The 20,818-nt window shown below is 28.3% G+C and overlaps 1 protein-coding gene across 1 annotated transcript in view; it reads right to left on the bottom strand.

Annotated features, from left to right (window-relative positions):
• The window catches only part of LOC149943430 (uncharacterized), a 38,290-nt gene extending 26,046 nt beyond the window's left edge, over positions 1-12,244 (bottom strand). The window contains exon 1 of the mRNA XM_090175047.1: positions 12,070-12,244. The gene's annotated coding sequence lies outside the window, so the exon portion shown is untranslated. The remainder of the gene's footprint in view (positions 1-12,069) is intronic.
• Between the last annotated feature and the right edge of the window lie 8,574 nt (positions 12,245-20,818).

Here is a 20,818-nt window from a genome sequence, read left to right as displayed (position 1 = left end):
ATTAAAAAGAGTATATTGGCATCTTTAGATTCGCCACACCCAGACCAAGGAAAAAAACAAGAAGAAAACGTGATCAACGACAACTGATCCAAGGACCAGTTATTGGTAAACCATTTCCGGTCACGTGGCCCGATTTGCGAAACAGAAGAAAAATATTATCGAACGGGCTTATGCGGTTGAATTGAATCCTGTTAAATGACAATGAGCCCCAAGGACCGCTGAAGGGAAGGGGGGGACTTAATTAACCGGAAGTGGCACCTGTTACCTGGCGAGGCGCTTTTCAAATAATTACTCATTGTCTTTTTAAAAAGAAAAAAGTCTTTGGGTATTTTCTTGTAGACGGCCCAAAGACGTACAAGAATTCATTCAATTCCCGGAGAATGGAGAAAAGATTATACAATGAAAGGCAGAGGGGCGTGGGATTTTTCCGAGAAATCACGAGACGAACAGTGTACTACCTATTCTCTATCAACCCCAATATATTCTTGGGCGAGCTAATCATTGTTCGAGAAACGGAGCAAAAATGTCGACCAAAATCGATGTAACCTCAGATGAATTTAGTTTCAAAGGGGGGCCATTTTTTGTGTTTATTGAGCGGAAATCTCCAGTTTGTCCGAGGCAGCTTGGTTCATAGTTCCGAACGTTGAATTTTGTAAAACAATGGGGTATGATTTCGTGGAATAATTGAAGAAAAATATAATTTTCACCATTGTTTGACTAATTATATTTACCAAGATTGAATATATCGCGTGCGATTGAGATCGGTATTAAGCGGAACCTCTTTATAAATGGAAATTAGATTATTTGCCTTATTTCGGAGAATTAAATTGAATTAATTTACTCTGGGCCCAAAGTAGTTTCCTACGAAAATTAGTGAATGTTACTTGTTCTTATTATCAGAAGTATATAATATATCGATTAGACCTTGACATATAGGTTCGTGCTGATTTTGAAAAATACGTTTTGGAAGAAAAAAATAGTGCTTGGTGTAAACGCAATTTGGTGACTTCCTAACTATTATATCCTGAAATAAGGTAACTATTATATCCCAAAATAAGGTGACTATTACATCCTGAAATAAGTTAACTATTAAATCCCGAAATAAGGTAACTATTAAATCCCGAAATAAGGTGACTATTAAATCCTGAAATAAGGTATACAGAAAAGTACAAATCCTTCAAATTCGTTGCTCCACCATACATTGGTGGTAAATTTCACCTATTGGAAATTGCCTCGATCCTGCGAAGGTACACATTTCATTATCATAGGCTAAAAGGATACTTCCCTCAAAGGGGTATATTATACACTTTTGATATTAATGACATTAAATATTTCGCGAATTTAGCGTTAATTTTCGCGTTCCGCCGGTGTTTACTTCTAATTAGTGCTTCGACTAATTCAGGTCGTAATTTTGAGATTGAAAAAACTAACCGTATAAGTGTAGGTTCGGATTTCCCAATTTACAATATTTTAACGTTATACATTTTAGATTTTAAGAATTTTTGCAGTTATACAGATTTATGGTTAATTTGTTTGTTGCTAATAACATTTAGGTTTTAATTGTTTAAGTTTAAAGTACATTTTATTTAATCACATTTAATTTTTAATTTTATTGAATTCTGTCACTCAATCCCTAATTTAACAACCCTAATTTTATCTCAGTATGAAAGAAATACAATTCCAGTCGTTTTATTCGAGATTTTATTGAAGAACGAAATTTTCTTACGGCCAATTCGTTTTGCATTATTTATTCTTATTAATGTAGATAAGGGTGAAAAATTTTTAAAACAATGGGGTATGATTTCGTAGAATAATTGAAGAAAAATATAATTTTCACCATTGTTTGACTAATTATATTTACCAAGATTGAATATATCGCGTGCGATTGAGATCGGTATTAAGCGGAACCTCTTTAAACATCGCAGGCTTCTGATTAAAAATAATTTAATGTTCTTACTTTAAATTTAAGGTGTCTAAAAGCTGATTTCCTAAAATTTCTTACTCTATAATTTTATTTTTTCTTCGCGAATCCGCTGTAACCTAAAAGTGAAATTTACTTCACCAATAAAACCTGATCTTATATTATCTGAACGTTAATGCGGATAATCTGATGTCTGGGAATTCGTATTTAAATATTTATAGAATTTTATGTACATTTTCGCGTACAGCAGAAATATAATTGGAAATCGATTTTTGAATATAATTCTAGTTTAGCTTTTCCTTGTAAAAGGGGAATAGACGTAGAAATTATTAGATTAGATTAGTACTATGAGAATCCGATGAACTCGGTGACTCACGGAGGCTGGTACGGAAAAACGCAGCTGGGGAAATTGAAATTAAATTCTTTGATGGAGATATTATATACGCGTCGACCACGCCGCCACGGGCCGCACTCAATACGTTCCAATCGACACAACGCGCTAGATTTTTTAAAGTATTCGCCCCCAGGAAGCAGCACCAACTTTAAGGGATCGAATATCTCGGGGAGAATTTCAAATATCGCCCAGCTTTGAAACTTTTAAATTTTAATCGAATGAAGACTATTAAATCTCTATTTTTATTCCATTTGTACAGATAAATAGCAGTGATACGTCATAGTACGTCATCCATGCTTTTACCTATAGTTTTTTTAGATTAAAAGCTACAGAGCGTTACTGCTCTAAAATGGTTTATCATTTATCGATCTGAATATTTAATTTCAACATTAAATACTGATTTACGAGAGCATTTCTGTGGGCGCCGTCATAAGATGTCGGCACGCCTTTTTCATTGGCTGACATTCCTTGTCGATGCATCGAAGCCGGTAGCTGCCACAGCACTAGCCTCCAAAAAGGGGGCGGTTACCTCGTAAATCGCGTATAGAGTCAAGAATTTTTAAGCTAACTCGAAAGTGAATATAGACTTCAAGCTTAGAAAATATAGCGCCATCTGCCTTAATATGTGAAGAAATAGCAGACGACTTTGGAATTTCAATGATTTTCGCTTGAAACTTTCAGCTGTTGTGTAGACAGAATTTAGAATGAGCAGACAGCTTTCAGATATTCAAACTCTATCGGTAGGCGGCGACACTTGAGACCAAAATTTAAAACCACAATAAATGTAGTAAGCAGCGCCGAATATATCAGAAACCATAGGAAGGAGTGGCCAATATTGGAACCGTTTTTGGGCCGATCGAAATACTAGATCGGTAATGAATATAACCTCAACGCATTCGTTGTGGAAGACCCCGTCACAATTTTACCAAGAATTAACTAACTAGCGCTAGAAATATCTAAAGCCATTTAATCAAGGATTCTATTTAGAATCCTTGATTTAATGGAGCGGCCAATATTGGAAGCAAGTTTGGCACTTTTTAGATTAAAAAAAATAACACAAATCGATTTTTTTTATTTAAGGGGGAAGACTACAGTGGCCATTGTCTACTTTCGCGCTATTTCAAGCTGAACTCTTGTAATTTTGTATTTTAACTTATAAAATTAATATTTAAGTGTAGAACCGCCTCTTGTTTAGTGCTTAAAATAATTTTGACAATTTTAAATTTAAAAGTAATTAAGTTATTACGTTTCAATTTGGACCCCCGGAGCTAAACAAGTTGGGCAAGCGTCCAAACTACCCTTTAGTTAGGACCTTATATCTCGTTAACTATTAATATTATAATTATAAAAATTATTTTAAGCACTAGAGGAAGGTTCGGCCTAATAAGAAAAATATAATTAAATTATGTAATTGTTAAAACAGAAACGTTCAGCTTGAACGAAAAAGAGGCTTTAACTGTATTCTTCCCCCTTAAATCGGATTTTTTTGATTTTATTGAATTTATTTTTATACAATTAATGGCTGTATAATTAACGGAAATTTTACTTTAATCAGTTATCTAATCTTGAGTTAAATGAAATCTTAATTAAATTTAATTACTATTTAATATTTTAGTTTGTTAAGATTTCTATGTATTTTATTTTTCTTAGAACATATTTTTTGCCTTATTTTTTCCTTTAAGTTTACTTCCCGCCGCGCAAATATCCTGGTGGTAGGCCAACGTGTTAAAAATTCGTTGTTTCTCCTTTTTAAAAATAAGTATATCTGTGCAAGTCGCTAAAAACTTAATCAATAATATTTTTGCCATTTTTTATTCCTCCATTGAAATACATTGTGTGATTTAAATCAATGATTTCTTTTAAAATTACTTGATTTAAATCAATGATTTCTTTTAAAATTACTTGATTTAAATCAATGATTTCTTTTAAAATTACTTGATGTAAATCAATGATTTCTTTTAAAATTACTTGATGTAAATCAATGATTTCTTTTAAAATTACTTGATTTAAATCAATGATTTCTTTTAAAATTACTTGATGTAAATCAATGATTTCTTTTAAAATTACTTGTTTTAAATCAATGATTTCTTTTAAAATTACTTGATGTAAATCAATGATTTCTTTTAAAATTACTTGATGTAAATCAATGATTTCTTTTAAAATTACTTGATGTAAATCAATGATTTCTTTTAAAATTACTTGATGTAAATCAATGATTTCTTTTAAAATTACTTGATGTAAATCAATGATTTCTTTTAAAATTACTTGATTTAAATCAATGATTTCTTTTAAAATTACTTGATTTAAATCAATGATTTCTTTTAAAATTACTTGATGTAAATCAATGATTTCTTTTAAAATTACTTGATGTAAATCAATGATTTCTTTTAAAATTACTTGATTTAAATCAATGATTTCTTTTAAAATTACTTGATGTAAATCAATGATTTCTTTTAAAATTACTTGTTTTAAATCAATGATTTCTTTTAAAATTACTTGATGTAAATCAATGATTTCTTTTAAAATTACTTGATGTAAATCAATGATTTCTTTTAAAATTACTTGATGTAAATCAATGATTTCTTTTAAAATTACTTGATGTAAATCAATGATTTATTTTAAAATTACTTGATTTAAATCAATGATTTCTTTTAAAATTACTTGATTTAAATCAATGATTTCTTTTAAAATTACTTGATTTAAATCAATGATTTCTTTTAAAATTACTTGATGTAAATCAATGATTTCTTTTAAAATTACTTGATGTAAATCAATGATTTCTTTTAAAATTACTTGATGTAAATCAATGATTTCTTTTAAAATTACTTGATGTAAATCAATGATTTCTTTTAAAATTATTTGATGTAAATCAATGATTTCTTTTAAAATTACTTGATTTAAATCAATGATTTCTTTTAAAATTACTTGATTTAAATCAATGATTTCTTTTAAAATTACTTGATGTAAATCAATGATTTCTTTTAAAATTACTTGATGTAAATCAATGATTTCTTTTAAAATTACTTGATTTAAATCAATGATTTCTTTTAAAATTACTTGATGTAAATCAATGATTTCTTTTAAAATTACTTGTTTTAAATCAATGATTTCTTTTAAAATTACTTGATGTAAATCAATGATTTCTTTTAAAATTACTTGATGTAAATCAATGATTTCTTTTAAAATTACTTGATGTAAATCAATGATTTCTTTTAAAATTACTTGATGTAAATCAATGATTTATTTTAAAATTACTTGATTTAAATCAATGATTTCTTTTAAAATTACTTGATTTAAATCAATGATTTCTTTTAAAATTACTTGATTTAAATCAATGATTTCTTTTAAAATTACTTGATGTAAATCAATGATTTCTTTTAAAATTACTTGATGTAAATCAATGATTTCTTTTAAAATTACTTGATTTAAATCAATGATTTCTTTTAAAATTACTTGATGTAAATCAATGATTTCTTTTAAAATTACTTGTTTTAAATCAATGATTTCTTTTAAAATTACTTGATGTAAATCAATGATTTCTTTTAAAATTACTTGATGTAAATCAATGATTTCTTTTAAAATTACTTGATTTAAATCAATGATTTCTTTTAAAATTACTTGATGTAAATCAATGATTTCTTTTAAAATTACTTGTTTTAAATCAATGATTTCTTTTAAAATTACTTGATGTAAATCAATGATTTCTTTTAAAATTACTTGATGTAAATCAATGATTTCTTTTAAAATTACTTGATGTAAATCAATGATTTCTTTTAAAATTACTTGATGTAAATCAATGATTTCTTTTAAAATTACTTGATGTAAATCAATGATTTCTTTTAAAATTACTTGATGTAAATCAATGATTTCTTTTAAAATTACTTGATGTAAATCAATGATTTATTTTAAAATTACTTGATTTAAATCAATGATTTCTTTTAAAATTACTTGATTTAAATCAATGATTTCTTTTAAAATTACTTGATTTAAATCAATGATTTCTTTTAAAATTACTTGATGTAAATCAATGATTTCTTTTAAAATTACTTGATGTAAATCAATGATTTCTTTTAAAATTACTTGATGTAAATCAATGATTTCTTTTAAAATTACTTGATGTAAATCAATGATTTCTTTTAAAATTATTTGATGTAAATCAATGATTTCTTTTAAAATTACTTGATTTAAATCAATGATTTCTTTTAAAATTACTTGATTTAAATCAATGATTTCTTTTAAAATTACTTGATGTAAATCAATGATTTCTTTTAAAATTACTTGATGTAAATCAATGATTTCTTTTAAAATTACTTGATTTAAATCAATGATTTCTTTTAAAATTACTTGATGTAAATCAATGATTTCTTTTAAAATTACTTGTTTTAAATCAATGATTTCTTTTAAAATTACTTGATGTAAATCAATGATTTCTTTTAAAATTACTTGATGTAAATCAATGATTTCTTTTAAAATTACTTGATGTAAATCAATGATTTCTTTTAAAATTACTTGATGTAAATCAATGATTTATTTTAAAATTACTTGATTTAAATCAATGATTTCTTTTAAAATTACTTGATTTAAATCAATGATTTCTTTTAAAATTACTTGATTTAAATCAATGATTTCTTTTAAAATTACTTGATGTAAATCAATGATTTCTTTTAAAATTACTTGATGTAAATCAATGATTTCTTTTAAAATTACTTGATTTAAATCAATGATTTCTTTTAAAATTACTTGATGTAAATCAATGATTTCTTTTAAAATTACTTGTTTTAAATCAATGATTTCTTTTAAAATTACTTGATGTAAATCAATGATTTCTTTTAAAATTACTTGATGTAAATCAATGATTTCTTTTAAAATTACTTGATGTAAATCAATGATTTCTTTTAAAATTACTTGATGTAAATCAATGATTTCTTTTAAAATTACTTGATGTAAATCAATGATTTCTTTTAAAATTACTTGATGTAAATCAATGATTTCTTTTAAAATTACTTGATTTAAATCAATGATTTCTTTTAAAATTACTTGATGTAAATCAATGATTTCTTTTAAAATTACTTGTTTTAAATCAATGATTTCTTTTAAAATTACTTGATGTAAATCAATGATTTCTTTTAAAATTACTTGATGTAAATCAATGATTTCTTTTAAAATTACTTGATGTAAATCAATGATTTCTTTTAAAATTACTTGATTTAAATCAATGATTTCTTTTAAAATTACTTGATGTAAATCAATGATTTCTTTTAAAATTACTTGATGTAAATCAATGATTTCTTTTAAAATTACTTGATGTAAATCAATGATTTCTTTTAAAATTACTTGATGTAAATCAATGATTTCTTTTAAAATTACTTGATGTAAATCAATGATTTCTTTTAAAATTACTTGATGTAAATCAATGATTTCTTTTAAAATTACTTGATTTAAATCAATGATTTCTTTTAAAATTACTTGATGTAAATCAATGATTTCTTTTAAAATTACTTGTTTTAAATCAATGATTTCTTTTAAAATTACTTGATGTAAATCAATGATTTCTTTTAAAATTACTTGATGTAAATCAATGATTTCTTTTAAAATTACTTGATGTAAATCAATGATTTCTTTTAAAATTACTTGATGTAAATCAATGATTTCTTTTAAAATTACTTGATGTAAATCAATGATTTCTTTTAAAATTACTTGATGTAAATCAATGATTTCTTTTAAAATTACTTGATTTAAATCAATGATTTCTTTTAAAATTACTTGATGTAAATCAATGATTTCTTTTAAAATTACTTGTTTTAAATCAATGATTTCTTTTAAAATTACTTGATGTAAATCAATGATTTCTTTTAAAATTACTTGATGTAAATCAATGATTTCTTTTAAAATTACTTGATGTAAATCAATGATTTCTTTTAAAATTACTTGATTTAAATCAATGATTTCTTTTAAAATTACTTGATGTAAATCAATGATTTCTTTTAAAATTACTTGATGTAAATCAATGATTTCTTTTAAAATTACTTGATGTAAATCAATGATTTCTTTTAAAATTACTTGATGTAAATCAATGATTTCTTTTAAAATTACTTGATGCAAATCAATGATTTCTTTTAAAATTACTTGATGTAAATCAATGATTTCTTTTAAAATTACTTGATGTAAATCAATGATTTCTTTTAAAATTACTTGATGTAAATCAATGATTTCTTTTAAAATTACTTGATGTAAATCAATGATTTCTTTTAAAATTACTTGATGTAAATCAATGATTTCTTTTAAAATTACTTGATGTAAATCAATGATTTCTTTTAATATTACTTGATTTAAATCAATGATTTCTTTTAAAATTACTTGATTTAAATCAATGATGTTTAAAAACATTACTTGATTTAAATCAATGATTTTTAAAAACATTACTTGATTTAAATCAATGATTTTTTAAAAACATTACTCGATTTAAATCAATGATTTTTTTAACATTACTTGATTTAAATCAATTATTTAAAAAAACATTACTCGATTTAAATCAATGATTTTTTAAAAACATTACTCGATTTAAATCAATGATTTTTTAAAAACATTACTCGATTTAAATCAATGATTTTTTAAAAACATTACTCGATTTAAATCAATGATTTTTTAAAAACATTACTCGATTTAAATCAATGATTTAAAAAACATTACTCGATTTAAATCAAATTGACTGAAATCAGCTAACCCTGGTTGGAAGGGTTGGTGTTCAACACCAAATAACCGAGGTTCTATTCCCTTTAAGAAACTGACTAACATATCTTAAGTGGGAAAATGTGATCTTAGTCACAGGGGCGTAGACGCGTATTTTTAGGGTAGTGACAAATTCGATGTGGCCAGAACTGGTTGGTGAGGGTGATTGTCTCCCATAAACGATACGTTCATACTTTCAATTCCTCATTCAAGTTTTTTAATTCATATTAAATATAATAATATCGAAGTGGCTTCACTCGTTTCAACTTGATATTTTGTTCTTGATAAAAATTATTTTTCCCAAGTCAATTGGTGTCGTTCACGAAAATTGCCAATTCACGTGAGAAAATGAAATACGAAATGACATTCTAAATTTATAACTGGCTTTTAGCGGTTTGACAATTTTACAACTTTATGGAAATCCTTATTTGTGGTTTCATTTTAGCATGCTTTAAAAATACCATTTGTGGATATGGTTGAGACACACTGGCGTAACCAGAAATTCGTCAAGGGGGGGGGGATGAAATCAATTTCATTTCAATTAAATATTAAACCACGATTTAAATCGCCTATTATATTTCAATGTATTTACGAAAATGTGTAAAATAATTTTCTGTAGGACTGCCAATTCAGGTAAAACTAATTTAAAATTACTAAATAAATTTAATTTCAATTAAATATTAAAGAAAGATTTAATTCGCCTATCATAATTCAATGTATTTACGAAAATGTATAAAATAATTTTCTTTCGCACTGCCAATTCAGGTAAAACTAATTTACAATTACTAAATAAATTTAATTTCAATTAAATATTAAAGATTTAATTCGCCTATTATATTTCAATGTATTTACGAAAATGTGTAAAATAATTTTCTGTAGGACTGCCAATTCAGGTAAAACTAATTTAAAATTACTAAATAAATCTAATTTCAATTAAATATTAAAGAAAGATTTAATTCGCCTATCATATTTCAATGTATTTACGAAAATGTGTAAAATAATTTTCTGCAATACTGCCGAATCAGGTGAAACTAAATTACCATTACTAATTAAATTTAATTAAGATTAATTTACATTTTATTTTAAATTTTTTAATTAGATTGCAAGGTAAATGAATAATAAAATGCTTAAACGATAAATAAAATAAAAATCTATTAAATTGGGAAATCTGGATATCGAGATAATTGTAAATTGAGGAATTTCAGTCCTATTGCGGTAATATTCTTATAAGCTATCAAAGTATAACAGATTGTCACAATAAATTTTAAGGCATGGCTTACCAAACATCATACGTGAAATATTTTTTTCTAATCTCGAGATTCGCGATACAACTGATAGAATCATAGTACGTAAATAAAAAGATAAAATGGGAATTCAGTGGTAGTCGATTCGAAAGCAGCTGATAAAATAAGATAACATCAAAAGATCCAGGTGAAATTATAGGACAGGTTAGTTTCGTTGAAAATACTTATAGTTCGGAATTTACTATAAAAGGTTTTCGATTAAATGTTAAATAAATAATTAAGTGTACTTTTCACTGTCAGATATGAAAGAAATCAATATGGTCTAGAATATTATTGGTATAAATGCTAATAATTGGATTCTGCAATTTGAAAAAATTAAAATTCACAAGTATGTTAATTAAATTCGTACATCCTAGAATAAATTACAATTAAATTCATAGATGCTAGAATAAATTACAATAAAATTCATAGATGCTAGAATAAATTACAATAAAATTCATAGATGCTAGAATAAATTACAATTAAATTCATAGATGCTAGAATAAATTACAATTAAATTCATAGATGCTAGAATAAATTACAACTAAATTCATAGATGTTAGAATCAATTACAAATAAATTCATAGATGCTAGAATAAATTACAATTAAATTCATAGATGCTAGAATAAATTACAATTAAATTCATAGATGCTAGAATAAATTACAATAAAATTCATAGATGTTAGAATAAATTACAATTAAATTCATAGATGCTAGAATAAATTACAACTAAATTCATAGATGTTAGAATAAATTACAATTAAATTCATAGATGCTAGAATAAATTACAATTAAATTCATAGATCCTAGAATAAGTTACAATTAAATTCATAGATGCTAGAATAAATTACAATAAAATTCATAGATTCTAGAATAAATTACAATAAAATTCATAGATGTTAGAATAAATTACAATTAAATTCATAGATGCTAGAATAAATTACAATTAAATTCATAGATGCTAGAATAAATTACAATAAAATTTATAGATGCTAGAATAAATTACAATAAAATTCATAGATGCTAGAATAAATTACAATAAAATTCATAGATGCTAGAATAAATTACAATTAAATTCATAGATCCTAGAATAAATTACAATTAAATTCATAGATGCTAGAATAAATTAGAATTATTATAAATTCGAAATAAAACATTTCTTACTCACAAACGTTGTATAATTTGAATTAGTTATTGCAATAAGTATAAACGTTTTTTGGTACTTTTTTTAAATATTTGTTTTAATAAAATCATTGACAATAAATTGTTCCTTATAATATTTGTCAATTAATATAGAAACCTTAAAAACCATCGCCAATTGTACCTTATAATATTTGCCAATTAATAAAGAAACCTTAAAACCATTGCCAATTGTACCTTAGAATTTTTGTCAGTTAATATAGAAACCTTACATAGGAAACAATAAGAAGATTTTGGTTTCTAACCTAGCTACCTATCATGACTAACGATACGAACATTTAGGGTGTCTATCGCATTTACCTTCAGAATCCTTCGAGGATCCCACCTGGTTAAAAAAAAGCACTTTCTATTTCAGCGCGTGGGAGCCCCTACGTTGTTTTACCTACAAAACACTATCAGGATAAGCAGATATTATGACGTCACGGCGAACATCTGTTAATTCAAACTCAGCTAAGCTCCGTACTCCTATAACGAGTCAGCGAGAAGACCCGTACATAAGCGTTATACGCGACGCAAAAAAACGAAATATATTTGTACTCACTTTTCGGTTGTTTATCGGCGACAGGAATTCCAAAACATCGGTTTCCAAGGTGACCACAAGGTGCGCAAAATAGACATGTAACGAATGAACGGTACGATAGAACGACGACGATCAGCCGCTCTGTAAGTCAACGTTACTAGATCGGAGACACGAGGGGCGTTTCCACTCCGCGCTGAAGCCAGCGACTTTGTGTTTTGTGCAGGCGCGTGCTACCTCGTACGCGGGTGATTTTCCGCTTTGGAAAACCTGATCCAATAAAGGGGGTGACAAAGATCGAGCCGTGCGCGCGGCCAAGGAACCATTCTATTAAAACGGCGGGGGGAGACGGTTTTGTCGTAGGAACTTATAAAGTGTTCAGGAGTGAATGGGGTAAATGAGCTTTTCTCCCGCCCTCTTCCCCAAAAAAGGTAGCCGCTGTTTTTCACTGAAAATAGTTTGGATTTTTACCTTCGAAGTGGTTTGAAGGATACTTTGTCTTCCTGTTAACGCCGTCTTCGTCTGTTAACCTTTTGCGTCGTCCTGAATTGATTAAATTATTAGATCTACTTTATTGAGGAGCTAACAGAGTATTCAGATTGGGGTCGATTTTATATTTAATTAATATTAAAACATAATTTTAAATTAAAACATAAATTATATTAAAACATAAATTGATTTTAAACATAAATTATATTAAAACATAAATTGATTTAAAACATAAATTATATTAAAACATAAATTGATTTAAAACATAAATTGATTTAAAACATAAATTGATTTAAAACATAAATTGATTTAAAACATAAATTGATTTAAAACATAAATTGATTTAAAACATAAATTGATTTAAAACATAAATTGATTTAAAACATAAATTATATTAAAACATAAATTGATTTAAAACAGAAATTATATTAAAACCAAAATTAAATTTAAACATAAATTACATTAACACATAAATTGATTTTAAACATAAATTGAATTTAAACATAAATCGAATTTAAACATAAATTGAATTTAAACATAAATTGAATTTTATATTAAAATATAAATTATATTAAAACCAATTATATTAAAATATAAATTATATTAAGATCAATTATATTAAAAAATAAATTATCTTAAAACCACTTATATTAAGACCAATTATATTAAAACAAATTATATTCAGACAAATTAAATTAAGATAAATGATATTAAAACCAATTATATTCAGACAAATTAAATTAAGATAAATGATATTAAAACCAATTATATTAAGACAAATTAAATCAAGACCAATTACATTAAAAAAATATATATTAAGACAAATTAACATAAATTATATTATGACCAATTATATTTAAATATAAATTATATTAGGACCAATTATATTTAAATATAAATTATATTAGGACCAATTATATTTAAATATAAATTATATTAAGAGCAATTGTATTAGGACCAATTATATTTAAATATAAATTATATTAAGAGCAATTATATTTAAATATAAATTATATTAAATCCAATTATATTTAAATATAAATTATATTAAGACAAATTATATTTAAATATAAATTATATTAAGACCAATTATATTTAAATATAAATTATATTAAGACCAATTATATTTAAATATAAATTATATTAAGACCAATTATATTTAAATATAAATTATATTTAAATATAAATTATATTAAGACAAATCATATTAAAACATAAATTATATTAAGACAAATTAACATAAATTATATTAAGACAAATCATATTAAAACATAAATTATATTAAGACAAATTAACATAAATCATATTAAGACCAACCATATTTAATTTTGAAATTTTTGAAGTGTGCTTTAGTCTAACGCTAAAGGTATTTCCCTTACACATGGGTGCTACGAAGGAAATTCCGTAATTTCAATCGTATGTTAAGGTTGATCCAAATTCCCCGATTTTTCCAGGTTTTCCCTAACCATTTACGGAGATTTTCCCTGACGTATTTTATGAAAAAAATTGCTAATTGTTAACCTATATTTCAGTTTCCTATTTAAAAAACCCTGATATTTACCTGATTTCTAAAGTAATTTTTAAAATTCATTGATTTTTCCCTAACTTTTAGACCCATATTCGAATTCTTTAACTTTTCTTGGAATTTCAGGTACTGTGGCAATCCTCTATCAAAACATTACGAGGTATAACCAGGGTCGGCAAAAAATCGGATTTTTTCGGAAAAAATAAAAAAATCCGATTTATACGGTAATTATCGGATTTTTTTATAATTATCCGATCATTTGATAATAATCGGATTATTTGGATAAATATCGGATTTTTTTGATAATTATGAATATTTGGAATTTAAGTTGTAAAATTTAACGATGATTCCGATGAATTAACAACATTGCCTTTTCAAATTTTAAAGTTAAAATTTGTTAAAATTCATTTTGGATAGTTGTAAACATTACATAAATGCGAGCAAAATGTCATAAATACTTAATACTGCTGTATATTGCTTTCAAAATTATTAAATTTAACTTTAAAAACTGTTTTCAGATATTTTAATTTAATTCGATAATTATCATGATTTTTTCATCGGATAAATATCGATAATTATCGTGATAATTATCATTGATAATTATCCATCGATAATTATCGTGATAATTATCATTGATAATTATCCATCGATAATTATCGACCAACCCTGGGTATAACACCACACTATATTGTATGGCAAATAATCACGGGTCAGCCAAGGTCGAATAAATGTCAAGGTCGACAGAAAACAAAATGGAGAGTGTCAATGTTGATAAAAAAAAGGTGAACATTAAAATAATATTTATTGTTATTAAGTTTCTTATGGTACGAGTGAGGGTTTGAAGCAATACGATTTCTCAATCTCTGCCAAACGATAAAGTGGAAGACAGACTAGATACAGTCATACCCTGACGAAAGAGACAGTGTTCCCGTGTCTAATGAGGAGGGCCTCTTCGATGCCTCAGGGTGGCCAACTTTCTTTCCGGATCATTTAACCCCCGAGGGTCACGCTTCCAGTTTCGGCGGCACCACGACGATGATCCATTCCACGCTCCGCGGGAAATCATTTAGTGACATCAACTAGCTACCATCAATCGTGATAAAACTAACAAAAATCATTTCTAATAACCCGAAAATCTTGATATTCCCATCAACCGATATCCATTTGGCCAAAGGAGAAGATCCTTTCACAGGAGCTATCGCCATTTAAGGACGGTTTTTAAATACCCGGAGTCTTAGCAGATGGCGCCAACAGTCGAGGCAGTGATTTAAAATTCTACGTGCTCCACGAGATTTTGGGTTGTGCTATGATAGAATTAGTTTATAAATAAAATTTAAATACCGAACTTTTTTCAACCGAGGGCTCCACTTTAAATTTGAAGGTGACAAAGGTTGAAAACCACTGGTCTGAGGCGAGCAAATTTTAAATTAGCCAAAAAATTTATTTTTGGTTGGTTTTTATGTAGGAATTTTCCTGGATTGAACTTTAGTTTATAGCAAGAATGTATTTATTTATACTCAGGGAGAATGAATATGTCGAGATTATTTTATTTGAATTTTACATTTTGTAATTTGTGGGTTTGATATGGGGAAAAACATTTTCAAAATGTTTTTACTCTAATACCATTATTTCAGCTCTTGTAGAGAAAGTTCGTCTGCTATTTACTCCCAAGTAATCATAGATGGCGATACTCAGTTACTCATTTATTTCGAAGCAGATAAAGTATTTTGCATTTTACATTTTGCATTTTGAGTTATGGAGAAAGTATTTTGCATTTGGAGTTATGGAGAAAGTATTTTGCATTTTGAGTTATGGAGAAAGTATTTTGCATTTTAAGTTATGGAGAAAGTATTTTGCATTTTGAGTTATGGAGAAAGTATTTTGCATTTTGAGTTATGGAGAAAGTATTTTGCATTTTGAGTTATGGATAAAGTATTTTGCATTTTGAGTTATGGAGAAAGTATTTTGCATTTTATATTTGGAATTTTGAGTTATGGAGAAAGTATTTTGCATTTTGCATTTTGAGTTATGGAGAAAGTAATTTGCATTTTACATTTTGCATTTTGAGTTATGGAGAAAGTATTTTGCATTTTACATTTTGCATTTTGAGTTATGGAGAAAGTAATTTGCATTTGACATTTTGCATTTTGAGTTATGGAGAAAGTATTTTGCATTTTACATTTTGCATTTTGAGTTATGGAGAAAGTATTTTGCATTTTACATTTTTCATTTTGAGTTATGGAGAAAGTATTTTGCATTTTACATTTTGCATTTTGAGTTATGGAGAAAGTAATTTGCATTTGACATTTTGCATTTTGAGTTATGGAGAAAGTATTTTGCATTTTACATTTTGCATTTTGAGTTATGGAGAAAGTATTTTGCATTTTACATTTTGCATTTTGAGTTATGGAGAAAGTATTTTGCATTTTACATTTTGCATTTTGAGTTATGGAGAAAGTATTTTGCATTTTGCATTTGGAAAAAAAAGCATTTTGAAAATGGTCAAATTGGGGGGGGGGGGGGGGTAGGAAAAACGTCACAGGCGTGCGCTTCAATCGCGTTCGAAGACGTCAGTTTTAGGGAACCAATGAGATATCGGTCGGATTTGACTTTTCTAGCGTGACGAGGATTGGGAGCAATGCGCACTATATGTTTAAGCCTGGCGCCATCTAGACTACGTAAAAGTATTAAAATCGAACCGCTAAGGGCTTCGTACTGAATGTTTGTTTCCCTGTACGCAATTCGTGAATCGCTCTATTAACATCGAACGAATTATTTAATATAATGAATTAGGTTTATCTAATATTAACCGTGAAGGTTATGGAAGAATATTGCTTTTACTATTAATTGATTTATTTCGTTATTAATATTTCCTGTACAAATACTGAATTATAATGTACTTGAATTGGTTCGATCTGAAGTAAATGGTTTTTAGAGAAGTATCTGTTAGTAAGTTCATAAGTGTATAATATTTAACATAAGTGTGACACTTCCTATTGTTCACATGCAAAAGTTTAACTGAGAGCTACTCACAAGACAGGCTGCATTACGGGCTTCGTCGCCGTTTTGCGTCCGCTTGCTAACGCGTCACAGCTAGGTAGCCTTTGACAGCGCCTCACTAGGGGGATATTTTCTTCTTGTGATGACGTAGCTAAGGCGTGATGATTTAAAGTGAAGGCGCTAGAGGCGCTTATCCTTTCGCGTATGACGTCAATTCTACGTCACTTCACCCTTATCTATCAGTTATTATTTCGAATATCTGACACTTATGGACATACTTATAGACGTATGGTAGCACAAACTATATTCGACCATGGACGAATTACTAATTCGACTTTGACCCGGGGTAGGGGGGTTGAATTCGGGAGCCGAAAGAAGACCCTTGAAGCAATATCAGTTCCTAAAGTTAAAAATATTTGTTCACTAGCATACGGAATAACGGAAAACACGTTATTGACACTTTCGCCTCGCCGCAAGAGGAGCTGAGTTCGATCCCAGCCATGAAGGAAGAGAGAGGAGGCTTTATGAATAACCTTTTTACCCCGGGAGCTTGATGCCAACTCCCACAGGGTAGGAGAGTGGGGGCTGAGCTGACAAAAAAGGGGATCAGCACCCGTCGGTTTTCGTGTCGTCTCACGCGTTCCCTATTGGGCGCCCTCTCTTAGTGTTTAGGCGTAGTCGGTGTAATTTCACAACGGGCAACAATTTCAACAAAAATAGAGGGAGCCAACTAGAGAACGCGCAGCCAGGCCGTGAGAGTTGACGGGTGCTGATCCCCTTTTTTGTCAGCCCCCCCTCTCCTACCCTGTGGGAGTTGGCATCAAGCTCCCAGGGTAAAAAGGTTATTCATAAAGCCTCCTCTCTCTTTCTCCATGTCCCAGCTTATGGCACTGGGTAAAAACTTGGAGTTACTCTTTCTATCAACACTGGCTAAAGGGGTTTTTCCCAGAGTTCTTCGGTTTCCTCTTCCATAAAAATGTGTCGAGGTTAACAATAATAGTAAGTGTAGGGAGCTGTTGGTTCGCGTGGCATGAAGGGCTTACCACCACCCTCCTACGCAATGTCACCCGGACACCTAAATTACCGGAATTAAAAGTCGCTAGATGACTTGGGCCTAAGGTTGTGCCAAGGGTATTAGCCTGACCATAAGTGTATAATATTCTTACACAAGTATGACACTTCCTATTCTTCACATGCAAAAGTTTAACTGAAAGCTATTCACAAGACAGACTGCATTACGGGCTTCGTCGACGTTTTGTTAACGCGTCACACGTAGCCTTTGACAGCACCTCGCTAGGGGGAGATTTTCTTGTTGTGATGACGCTATCCGTTACTAGCTCTCAGTAAAATATTCTCCAAAGTGACAAACTTATGGAACAGTATTATAGACTTATGGCCTGGCTTATTAAAACAAAACATAACATTCACTTTTTAATAGAGATAGGGAATAAATATTTAGAGAATCATAAACGTAATATAAGCTTTTGATTATACTAATTATACTTGGCCTAATTAATATAGGGACGTTTGTTTCGGCTGCCCTAAATCGTAATACACAATTCTTCTATGGATTAATTAAGGCACAGGGATATTCCTGCTCAGGTAAAACGTCAAAACGTTTGCTTATGGCGCTCTAGCGGCAAGAAAATGCAAAACTATATCAGAGCATAAAATGGAGCACGGAAACTGGGTTGTCTAATTTGATTGAAATCGATGATTTAAATTGATGTATTTATCAAAATGATCGGCAGTAAGTTCTCTAGCAATGCTAATTCATAGCAAATTCAAATAAATGAAAATTTTAATTAATACTTAAACTTAATGAAGATTAATTTAAATTTTAGTTTACATTACCGCTGCCGTCAAATTATTAATGAGTTTGTCAAGAAAAACCGGCTTAAAACCTTAAATAATCTATAAAATAAAATAAAAAATCAATGCAAATTCGGTTTTAATAAAATAAAACTTTTATAATTAAAAAATCAATCAATTAAGTAATGATAATTTTTCTTTCCGCTAGGGCGCCAAAAACAAACGTTTTTGTAGCCAGGGAAATTCTACAACATGGGAATAGTTCCTATTTTCATCAGTGATGCCAGTTCGATGGAAATTTCCCACATCTACGGAAATTTTAACCTCGAAAATTTTAAAAGGGGAATTCTGACCAACAGTTTAGAATTCTAGGAAAATTTGAGAGAAGCTAATTAAGTTTTAAAATTTACAAGATCCGACAAAATTGATAAAATTTTAAAAATTAAATATAAAATTTGGCAGTATTGTTAAAAAATTAAATAAAGAACATAGCACGAAATTAAAAACTTACCAAATATTAGAAGTGGTTCTGTATCTAGTTAAAATTATTACCATAAGATGCCGTATGTGAGTTTGTGAAACGAAGTCTTTTTATATAGGCCAGTAAACCAAAACCAAATAATTTATTTCAAAAATTGAAGACAAAATTGGAAGTGGCTCTATATTCAGTTTTAAGTATTACCATAAGTCTATAATATTATTCCATAAGTTTGTCGCTTTGGGGATTATTTTACTGAGAGCTAGTAACGGAGTTACGTCATCAAATGAAGAAAATCTCCTCCTAGCGAGGCGCTTTCAAAGGCTAAGTGTGACGCGTTAGCAAGCGGACGCAAAATGGCGACGAAGCCCGTAATGCAGTCTGTCTTATGAATAGCTCTCAGTAAAACTTTTGCATGTGAAGAATAGGAAATGTCACACTTATGTATAATATTATACACTTATGGTATTACTATACTAAGTATAATCTAAAAAAAATCCTAACTTTACCACCCGAACTATAACCGTGTATAAATACTTTAACGCAAGTGTGGCTGAGATACAGTGTATATTAGAGAGTATATTTAAAATGATAGAGAAGCTAGCGCCATCTATATCATTTTAAGAATATTATAATAGGGACTTGGCACCATGACGTCACGTCGTACTCTGGTATGCTTTTGTCCAATTGGAAAAAGCAAGGGTGACTTATTATCTTCGTCATGCTGCCAAGTCCTTATTATATTAACCAGAAATCGACAGTGGCGTAGGAACGGAGGGGTACATGGGTACAAATCGTACAATATACGGATAGAGGGGCCAAAATCCAAATTCAATATTCAAACTGTACCCCTCCTTGGATATCACACAGGGATATCCTACAGAAGCAAAAACGAGGAAATGATTGCTATGAACCTCTATTGGTGAAATCGGCGCCTATGATAGAGGGTTTATAACAATCTTTTCTGCTACAAAATGGAGTTTTAAGCTGGAGCGGTATATCCCTGTGTTTAATTAATCCAAGACCCCTCGTAATCCAAAATTAAACTTTCAGGTTCAAGCGGATTCGCGAAGAAAAAAGAAAATTACAGACTAAGCTAAGAACTTTGAAATCGGCTTTTAGACACCACAAATTCAAAGTAAGAACATTATTTTTTTTGTAATTAGAACCCAGCGATGTTTCAAGTGATAACATATAACATTCAAAATGATGGAACGTTTTAAAAAATTTACACCTAAAGCTGGTTTCACACTCGACGGAAAATATGGCGGAAAGACGATAATAAACGCCGAGCTGAAAATTGATTCCCATTCGATATACCGCTAACGTTCAACTTTACGCTGCTCATTTTCCGTCGAGTGTGAAACCAGCTTTAATCTACATGAATAAGAATAAATAATTAAAAACAAATTGGCCAGTTTCAATAACATTACCGCCATCTATTGGTTTCAAAGATTTGGCACTGAAAG

Source organism: Leiobunum rupestre, chromosome 5 (genome assembly GCF_980474605.1).
Source record: "Leiobunum rupestre chromosome 5, qqLeiRupe1.1.hap1, whole genome shotgun sequence".
Classification (NCBI taxonomy): Eukaryota; Metazoa; Arthropoda; class Arachnida; order Opiliones; family Sclerosomatidae; genus Leiobunum; species Leiobunum rupestre.
Note: the sequence above shows the minus strand (reverse complement) of the source record. Positions and strands in the feature narration are given on the sequence as shown.